General features: G+C 59.4%; 1 protein-coding gene across 1 annotated transcript in view; it reads left to right on the top strand.

Moving 5' to 3' along the window:
• Positions 1–10,000, top strand: part of SHANK2 (SH3 and multiple ankyrin repeat domains 2) — a 516,281-nt gene that overhangs the window by 41,287 nt on the left and 464,994 nt on the right. The window lies entirely within an intron of this gene.

Here is a 10,000-nt window from a genome sequence, read left to right as displayed (position 1 = left end):
ACTATGTGGTTGTCTGCGGAGGCCCCCCCAGACCCCAGCGGAGGCCCCCCAGGACCCCCAGCAGCCCCTGCCTGGCACCCGCCCGAGGGCATCCTCGGCTTCCACGAGGTGAGCCGGAGGCAGCCACGAACCTTCCGGGCTTTCTCTGAAAGGCAGAGAGGACAGCTTCGGGCTCAGACCTGACAGCCATCTTTGGTCTAAAGCGAGTCGGAATGGGCTCAGGGAGCAGAACTGGGCTCAGGGGGCAGAACTGGGCTCAGGGGGCAGAACTGGGTGGGGGGGCCCTTCCCGGGGCACTGAATGCCTTTTGGGATGGGGCCCCCGAGGGGGGCATGTCTTGGGGGAGGATCCTGAGGATTACCGGAAGTCGTCCGTCTGACTTTCTGTCCGCCACTCTTGGAGGCCGCAGAGAGGATCTGCTCTGACAGACAGCGGCGCAGAGCTGAGCTTTGGGGATGAGGATGGGGACGGCACCGGAGGCGTCCGCAGAGCCCCACGCCAACGCGGCGGGCTGTCTGGCGCTCCCCTGGCCACTCCCGCCCCCCACACGGGGAGTCTTGCCGTAACAAAGTCCGTGTGTGGACCTCCGGCACCCCTTCCCAGAGGAGGAGCCCGCCAGAGCGAGGCTTTCGTCCTCGTGAGTGTCTGAGGCGGCATTCGAACCCGGCGCTCTATGGGCTGAGCCAGTGTCACCGCTCCCGGGGATTCGCGGTGGGCGCAGACCCCACCGGAAAGAGCTGCTACAAATCTGGGCCAAGAGGCTGAAGCGTGAGGGCCTGAGGCAGGGTCCTCCCTGCTAATGGAGGCTCGTCCAGCCGGGTGCCACGAGGGCCTCTGAAAAGAGCCAGAAGGACGGACGTCTCCGGAGTCAAGTGAAGAGGCCTTTAAATGGGGGGGCAGCCGGTGTCTTCGTGTAGAGAGCCGGGCCCGGACATGGGGGGTCCCAAGTTCAAATCTGGCCTCAGACATTCCCTAGTCGTGTGACCTTGGGCAAGTCACGTCCCCCGTGGCCTCGCCTCACCCCCATTGTCCTGAGCCAAGGCGCAGGCTCCTTCTCGGGCGAGGGGGGGGGGGTCCTAAAGAAGAGCCTTTAAAGGGAAACGGGAAGGAGGACACGATGGCCCGCAGCAGCCAAGGCAGATTCCGTGGAGGGCCGCCTTCCCAGAGGCCGCCCCCTCCTTCCAGATGTCTACACGCGCTCCAAGCTGGACTAGGAAGGGGGCAGCCTAGACACCCGCCGCGAGGAGGCGGATCTTCTCTCACAGTGTCGGGGGCCTTCCTTGGGCCGGCTTGTGGCGAGCCCCCCTTCCCGAAACAAGACGGGAGAAGGAGAAGGAGACGAGCCGGCCGGGGAGGCCGCCTCGGAGTGCCACGAACCTCCAGGTCGGAGGGAGCTCGGAGAGTGGGCCCGGGACAGAGACCCAGAGCCCCCCGGGGCAGCGGGGCCGGGCCGGGCACTCGAGAGCTGCTGGTCATGCTCTGCGAACACTTTGTGTGCCGAGGCTGGGAGTCTACGAGGAGAACTTGTAAGGGGCGGCCTAAAAGCACGTGTACACGCCTGCGTCCTGTGTACACATGCGTGTGTCTACATGTACATACGTGATCCTTGATTCCCACCACACCGGGAGGGGGGGGCCGTTATCCCCGTCTTACAGACGACAAAAGCGATGCCACTTGCCCAGGCCACCAGCTTCTAAATATCAGCGGCACAATTTGAACTCGATGCACTGGGCCAACGGTTTTCTCTACGAGACTTTGTCCTCCCACCAAGGAGGCCGCACAGGGAGGACCCCCCCCCCGAGACCCCGAGGCTGTGGGGCTGAGACGGCTGCACAGAGGGCAGGTTGTCGGGCTTGCAGGAGGGAACATCCGCCCTGGAGCGATAGGGAGCTCAATGGAGCGGGCCAGGAGCAGCCCGTGGGTGCCCGTGGGTGCCTGTGGGTGCCCGTGGGTGTCTGTGGGTTCCCGTGGGTGCCCGTGGGTTCCTGTGGGTGCCCGTGGGTGCCTGTGGGTTCCTGTGGGTGCCCGTGGGTGCCCCTGGGTGCCTGTGGGTGCCCGTGGGTGCCCCTGGGTGCCTGTGGGTGCCCATGGGTGCCCGTGGGTGCCTGTGGGTGCCTGTGGGTGCCCCTGGGTGCCCGTGGGTGCCTGTGGGCCGAGGCCGCTGAGGGGAGAAGACGGGGCTCCTCCACGGGGCGGCGCATCCCCCTCTGCTCAGGCAGCTCCTCGTGCCCAAAGGACGAGGCGAAGCCCACCGAGCCCAGAGACGCTCCCAGAGGACTCGCCTCCCCTGGAAGGCTTCAAATAATGCGTGGAAAAAACCAACCCGCCGGCTTTGGGACCTGGGTCCGAGAGCCTGGGTTGGGGCTTCCGCTTCCTTCCTGGGAAGGCCGAGGCGGCGGGCGGCTGACTTATCTCCAAGCGGACTTTCTAACCCGATGTCGATCCTCCTCTGACGTCCGGCCCAGGGAAGGCCGCTGCGTCCAGCTCAGGAACCTTCCTGTGGGCAGACTCCGTCAGAGACGCCGCTGCTGCCGTGGCTCCTGTTGGAGGTCTCGTGGTCTGTGGACACGACTCTGGATCGGAGGAAAAAAGACTCGAGTTCCGATTCTGCCACAGAAAGCGTCCCAGCCGCGAGGCTCCGGGCTGTCCACGCAGCCGCCGCTTCCTCCATTTTGTCCTCTGCCGGGTGAGGTGGGCCAGTCGTGATGACGGTGACGACGACGATGACGATGATTTGGGGTTGGGTCGTGCGTGAAGGTTGGCGTGGCGCCACGTCAGTGCCGTCTCACGGCATCCACAACAGCCTGGGAATGAGGCAGTCGTGCTGGAGTGTCCGTTCTACAGATGAGGAGGCCGGGGTGTGGGGGGCCGAGGGTCGCGCCTGGCTCCCCCAGAAGGGGTCTAAGACAGGCTTTGTCACGGCTCTTCCCGGCCCCCCGCAGGGTCTCCTTCCCCCTGAGCGGCTCTGGCTAGCAGCGAGGTCTACCGGAGCAGGCGTTGCTCTTGGAGTCGGGAAAACCCGAGTTCAGATCCCGATTCAAACACTGACTCGTGTGGGACCCTGAGCCAATGTCTGGCCCAGGTTCTTCCTCACCTTTCGAGGCAGAGAGCCGGCCTCGGCACCCTCTACGGTTCCTGCCAGCTCAGAGGCCGCTGATGCCGCGGCCCCTCGTGACGGGCCCGGGGAAGGCAGAGGGTCTCTCCTCCTCCTGTGACGCGCCCCGCCGTGTCCTCAGAGCTGCCGGCTGACCAGCACGTGCACGAGGAGCCGGACGCCCGCTCGGGGCTCCACTGGCACGGCGAGCGCCGCCTTGCTCCCCCCGTGTCTGCGGCTGACCTGCTGTGTGCCCGCGAGGTTTAAGGGTTATCTGGGGGGCCGCCCGGTGACCCGCTCTTCTGCCCCCCCTTTGCGTCCCCTGCGGCTCCCCGTCAGACGGCCTTTCCTGAAAGCCGGTGCCCGCATTCCCCCCTCGAGGGCGACTCGGGGAGCGTTTGGGCATCTCGGGCGCCGGGCACAGGACGGCCGCCTCTTCGGCTTTAGAAGGGGTGCCGCAGCTTGTCGGGGTCCCACGGGCCCCTCAGAGAACTGGCCGAAGGGGTGATTGGCCCCCGAGCCGAGCCTGGGTTTGCCCCCTCCCCGTTCCATTTTCCTGAGGAGGCCCCTCGTTATCGGCCCTTTAATGGGCAGCCGCGAACCCCGAAGTGAATCCGCGAGTGCCTTCCTCGGCTCTGGCTGCTGCCGGCGAGGCGGCCGCGCTCCAGCCTTTGCCGTGGCTTCCGCGGGGCTCTCCAGACGCAGGATGGGGACCTGGGGGGCCCCCCTGGCTCTCCCGAGGAGCATGTCGCGGGCTGAGAGCCGGCGGCGGTCAGGGCGTTTCTCGGGGCTGCTCTGGCTCTGGCTCGCTCTGCGCGGGGATGCTCGGGCACCCGGATGAAGGGACATGGGTTGTGCTTCTTCAGCCGAACCAGGTTTGTTCCCCACAGGTCGTCCTTGTGTGCTGAGAGCCCCGGGAGGGAGCAGGGCGCCGGGGCCGCTGTCTGTGTGTGCGTTCCAACATGGAGCCCTGCGCGGCTCTGCGGCTCGGGCTGGTCCAGGAGCTCCTCGCGGACGCTTGGATACCGTTGCTAGGTTTCCAGGCAGAGTTCCCACATCCCTGGATAATTAGGCTCCGCCGTGTACGGGGAGGGAGCGCGGAGGAGGGGGAGGCGGGGGGAGGACTCAGGCAGCTGCCGGGATGTCTTCCTCGGGGGCACGTGAAGTGGGGGCTGCCGGGGAGAAATGGAGGATCGTCTCTGCCATCTCTACCCACCCCCCCCCCCAAACTGGGTCTCGTCCGGCTTTCCTGGCACGTTGACGGTGAAACGGCAGCGGCCATCCGGGGAGCCAGATAGATGCCACGGAGCCGAGCGGCTCCCCTCCTTGTCTGGGGAAAGAAAGGGGGCTTTCCGGAGGTTCCCGTGTCTCTAGCCTAGATTCAAGCAGACTGATTGAGGGCGGTGCGGAGGAGGCTCAGGCCGGGCCAGGGTAGGAGCTGCTCTCGGGCATCTTCGACCAGGCAGCCCCTGACTTAGGGTCCGGCCGAGCCCCGGGAGCTGCTCTGCCAAACACGTTGTGCCCAGACGGGATGGTCACACAATGAAAGCACGCCCAGAAGAGAAGGCAGAAAACTAGAGGCAGCCCCAAGGCCCCCCCAGCCCCTGCCCCTGCCCCTGCCCCTGCCAGCCGCTGGCACAAGGTCACAGCCTGTTCTGTTTTTGTTTTGCTTTCCTTCTTCACAGGATGGAGGGAGCCCCGTAAGTATACCCGTCCCCAGGCCCGTTGTGGTGCCCGCTGCGTGTGTGTTTGCATCCCGTGTCTCGTGCTGGGCGGAGGGCAGCCCCGGGCTAACGGGGGCACCGCAGTGCTCCCCTGGAGCTCCTCGTGGAAGCGTCTCCCCAGCAGGGAGAGGGCTCTGTTCGGCATGGGATGTTTTACCCCCAGACCATAAAACATTCCTCGCTGGCCCAGGACATACTTTGAGCCCCCCGCCCCTCCCCCTCCCCCTCGGTCCTGGGCATCATTATTTTTGCATGAGGCATTTGGAAACGAGTAAAAACGAGCCCTGAAAATATCCGAGCAGAGCTGAGAGCTCGGGCCGTGCTAAGGGGCTCCCTTAGCTTTGGCCCCGCGTTGCCTTCCACAGAGCCGTAGCCTTAGCCCCGAAGGGCTTTCTGGCCGACCCCCTGCACGTTCTTGGTCAGGGACGTCTTCGTGGAGATTCTGGAGATATTTTCATGCCGTGGCATGTCGATGCTCCTGGTCCCCTCCAGCCCCTGCCATGTTGTTCCGTGTGACACACGCCTAAAACCGTCCATCCCCCGTCCTCCGAACTGCTGCCCCCATTCCCGTCCTCTTCGGGTGACCGCCTCGTGCCCGCTCCACCGGCCCTGCTTGCTCCCTCCCTCCGCGGGGGGCTGCCGGGGGAGTCCGGACGCTTCTCCAGCTTCCAGCATGCCGGACGCCCAGGCGGTGCCCATTTCATGCCCAGGCTAGGAATGCTTGTCTTTTGACGTGTGCGCTTGCTTCAGTCCCTATCGCGGGTACATCTCAGCTTTGGTACAAAGAACCGAGACTCTGCTGGAGTCTGAAGACCTGAGTTCAAAAGCCCCATTTCGGCCACTTACTGACCGAGCGCCTTGAACGAGTCATTTCTTTCTCAGTCTCCATTCCAGCATCTGTAAAATGGACTTTTGCTCCGCTGTCTACTTCCCAGGATGGTGGTAAGGCTCCGATCCGGCAGTGAACCTACTGCCCTGTGCGATGGCAGAAGCTGTTATTATGAGACTGTGGCCCGGCTATTGCTTAAGTGCATTCTTTTTACCTCTTAGCCTCGAGCATAATTTTTCAGAAACAGAATCCTCCTGAGGTTCCCGTCTAGCCCGTCCCCAATAACAGGCTTCCCCCCACCAGTAACAGTAGGATGTCTGTCCCGAGAAGATAAGGCTTCGGGGGGCACCGTGTCGTGGAGGGCCGCCCCTTTATCCTGGCTATCCTTGGGGTGCCCAAAGGGTGTCTTAATCAAAGCATCCACCTGGGTGTTAAATGAGGCGCACGGAAGCGAGAGTCCTTGTGAAGAAAAGAAGGGAAACTACCAGAAAGCATTCTCGGGGGCTTTTCCCAGTCATGTGAAAAGTTGGGAGCCAAACGAAGTCCTGGCTTCGCTCGGAGCGCCTCCATTTCCACCTGCTAGCGAGGGACTCCTTTTCCTCTCGGGGGTCCTGCTTCCCCATCCGTGAAACGAGGGGATTTGTCGAGGCGAACCCCGAGGCCCCTGTTAGGGCGCCCTCTCTGAGGCCCTCCGAGGAAGCGCAGAGCCTGCTGGAAATAAGTTCAGTCTAGAAGCTCGTCTCCCCCCTCAGGCCGCAGGCTAAGCCTTGCGGATGAGGAGTCGGGAAGCGGAGGAAGGGCTTTGGAGCAGAGGGCGGCGGGCAGCCGGGGCTTCCTTCATCCAATTTCCCTAGAAAAGGCCATTTACATCATATATATATATATTTGCAGTTGGTTTTGTGCCCAGAGAAAATCACCTCCCAGTTTCCATAAATACTCGTCGCTTTTGTTTTTCTCTTGGTTCTCTTTTCAGAGGTTAACAGAGTCTCTCAAGGCTTTCGCAGTTTTGCCCTGATCCTGGCACGCGTTCCTCCGAGCCTCCTCCTAAGTACAGTGGGGAGTCTGGACTAGGCAGGGTAATATTTGTCCCAGCATTCTGTGTTCCCGGAGTCTGGCCTTCAGGGCCACGTGGAGCTCCCATTCTTTGGCCTGAGGGCTTTTCTGGCTGTAAAAGGTTATGAATCCCATTTGGCGATGCTCTATCCCAGTGATGGCGGACCTTTTAGAGATGGGGTGCTGGGCCCTGCCCCTCCCCTCCCCCCAGACCCTCCCCCCATCAAGTGCGGGGTGCACCCTGCCCCCACTCTTACCCCACACAGGAGAGGGAGAAAACACTGCCACTGGGCTGTGGAAAATGTCATCAGGCATGGTGGAGGGGAGCAGCTCCACTCAAGTGCCTCCACCTTTCTAGTAGAGAACTCCGTGCCCTCAAAGAGTGCTCTGTGTGCCATCCTTGGCACCCGTGCCATAGGTTCACCATCACGACTACCATATTTCTGTGGATAAGGTTAATGGATTTACATTCATCTTGTTGTTTCCTCCTTTGATGCCCTTTGGCTCCATGTGCTTGTCTTTTTATAGATAGGGCTTCTGTTATACCCCAGAGCTTCTTAGAGCTATCCCAGAACAGAGGGGGCTATCTCATGAGGTAGTGAGCTCTCCATCATTGGGCGTAAGTAAGCAAGGCCTGACCGACTACTTAGGGAGTGTATTGGAGCGGGAAGGGATCTTTGTTCAGATGCGGATTAGAATGGATGGCCCTTGGGGTCCCTTCTCCTTCTCACATTCAGCGACTCCCTCTGCCTACAGTTTCCCAGTGCACTTTGGGCTCCTTCCACCCTCAGAAACAGCAGCGGCAAAGACTGGCATGCTTGCTGGACACACGATACCAGGAGCACCCAGTTGGGCGCCTGCCTGCCTGCCTTCACTTTAGTCAGGGAGATGAGATTCCTGCACAAGATGACCAATCACCCACGAGAGGCCATTCCACCCTGAGTGGTGCAGGAGTTCAGAAGACGGGGACGCTCCCCAGAGGGAGGATCTGTTCAGTGGGCGATATCGAGCTACATCTTCGAGGAGAGACCTTGCTTTTGTCCTCTCCACTCATTTCCCTGATATTTCCTCTTCCCCCTGCATCAGCCTCATAGGGTGGCTTCTTTTTTCCCTTTGAATCCCTTACTATTATTTCCAATACAGAAGTGTGCTAAGGGCTAGCCAGTCTGGGGTCACACAGCTAGGAAGTGCCTGAGGCCACATCTGAACCCAGGTCCTCCCAATTCCAGGGCTGGTGCTCTATCCACTGTGCTACCTGGCTGCCCTCCTATGGTTGTTTCTAGCTAAGTCTCTCCACATCTTTGTGCCTCCATTTCTGCATCTATAAAATAAGGGGGTGGAATTCTGAGGTCCCTTTGCCCTACGAGGTGGCAAGTGGTCAGCTTAGGCTGCATGAGAAGGGAGACTCCACACAGGAACTTAACTTCTCACTCCATGGAGAAGGTGAAGTCATTGCCCCATCCATGCCTCTTCTCAGTCGAGCTAGAAAAGGCTGGACCGCGAGGCATCATGGAGAACTGTTACTCTTATTCTACTTCTTCCTCAGTGTGGGATGTGCTAAAGATGCTCCAGTCTTGAGACTATTTTGATAGTGGCCAGAAAGGGTTAGAAAGGGATGCAGGTGAGGGGGCAGCTGGGTAGCTCAGTGGATTGAGAGCCAGGCATAGAGACAGGAGGTCCTAGGTTCAAATCTGGCCTCAGACACTTCCCAGCTGGGTGACCCTGGGCAAGTCACTTGGCCTCCATTGCCTAGCTCTTACCACTCTTCTGCCTTGGAACCAATACACAGTATTGACTCCAAGACAGAAGGTGAGGGTTTAAAAAAAAAGAAAGGGGTACAGATGGAATAGACATTTATAGAGCTCCTACTGTTTGCCAGGCACTGAGCCAAGTGCTTTAGAGACATTAGATTCTCACAACTCTGTGAGGAAGATGCTATTCTTATCTCCATTTTCTTTTTGTTGTTGAGAAAACTGAGGGCAAACAGCCCTGTCCAGGGCCATGTAGCTATCACAAAGCTAGAAAGTACCTTTAGATGGATTTGAATGCAGGTCTTTCTGACTCCGGACCCAGCATTCTCTCATTGAGCTGCCTGTGGAGTAACGGCTTTCTCAAAGTTATCTTCCTCTTATTTTCCTGCCTACAGACTATGGGGAGGACCTGGCCCATCCCACAACATTCTCCTCCATGTCCCTGTGATTCATTTGGCCAACTTTCCCTGAGAGGGCTTCTGGGTCTTCTTCAATCCGATTTCCTATTCAACTCTTTTCCCTTGAAATTTGTGCTAAAACCTTTGTCTGAAGTCATGGCGTTCCCTTACCCCGTCCTAACCCTCAGTGCAGGGTCCCTGTCCAGCAGCCAAGGCCAACCTGAGAAGGGAGGCCACGAGAACAATTCATCCCCAGCCCAGCAGCTCCTCGTCAAGGACACGTGGAGTCTTCAGTCAAAGGTGAAACAGCCACATTTTAGTTGGCGAGCCCTTCCATGGTATTTCTTAGCAAGAAAGTACGAAATGAGTCTCTCCGCCAAATGATTTCCTTTCATTAAAATGTGCTACTCAACCGAGGGTTTCTGTTCCTTTTCCTGTTCCTGCAGGGGGTAGTGAATGATGTGGGGAAGGAGGCGAGTCCAGGGGTTTGGTCAGGCAGCTGCCCAAGAGCCACTCCAGCACTCAGGAGGTCTGTAAAGTTCCACCAGAAGGGCCCTAGACTACAAGGTGGCTTGGGCAAGCCTCAAAAAACCAGAGACGTTCCCCTGAGTAAAACCTGTTGACAATCTGATCCATCCACATGGGTAACCCTTGAGCAGTGAGTGTGCTTGACTGACCCCATGAGGCCTCCTTCTCCTGGGACAAGCTTGTCTGTGTTCTCCCATGAATTATCCATTGAGGACTCTACCTTTCTAGCATCCTTCCTGACCTCTTTGTGGGCCTTTTAGCATGTCAGGGGCATCTGTGAAGTGCTCCTGGGAGTCTCTCCCCCGGCCACTTCTCACTTTGCACCAGCCCGGCCGCTCTTGTTTGGGGATAACATTAGACTGCCGAAGGTACGAGAGTATCTCCATGGATGCAAATTAGCACTTGTGCATATTTATACTGACTGGATGAAGATTGGATATATCCAGATTGTGACAGTTGGATAAGCAATCTCTCTCTCTCTCTCTCTCCCTCTCCCTCCCCCCCCCCTCTCTCTCTCTCTTTCTCTCTCTCTCTCTCTCTGGCTCTCTCTCTCTCTCTCTCTCTCTCTCTCTCTCTCTCTCTCTCTCTCTCTTTCTCTCTCTCTTTCTCCCTCCCCCCTCCTC

This window comes from Gracilinanus agilis, chromosome 6 (genome assembly GCF_016433145.1).
Source record: "Gracilinanus agilis isolate LMUSP501 chromosome 6, AgileGrace, whole genome shotgun sequence".
NCBI classification, from domain to species: domain Eukaryota; kingdom Metazoa; phylum Chordata; class Mammalia; order Didelphimorphia; family Didelphidae; genus Gracilinanus; species Gracilinanus agilis.
This window is presented reverse-complemented; position numbering and strand designations above follow the sequence as displayed.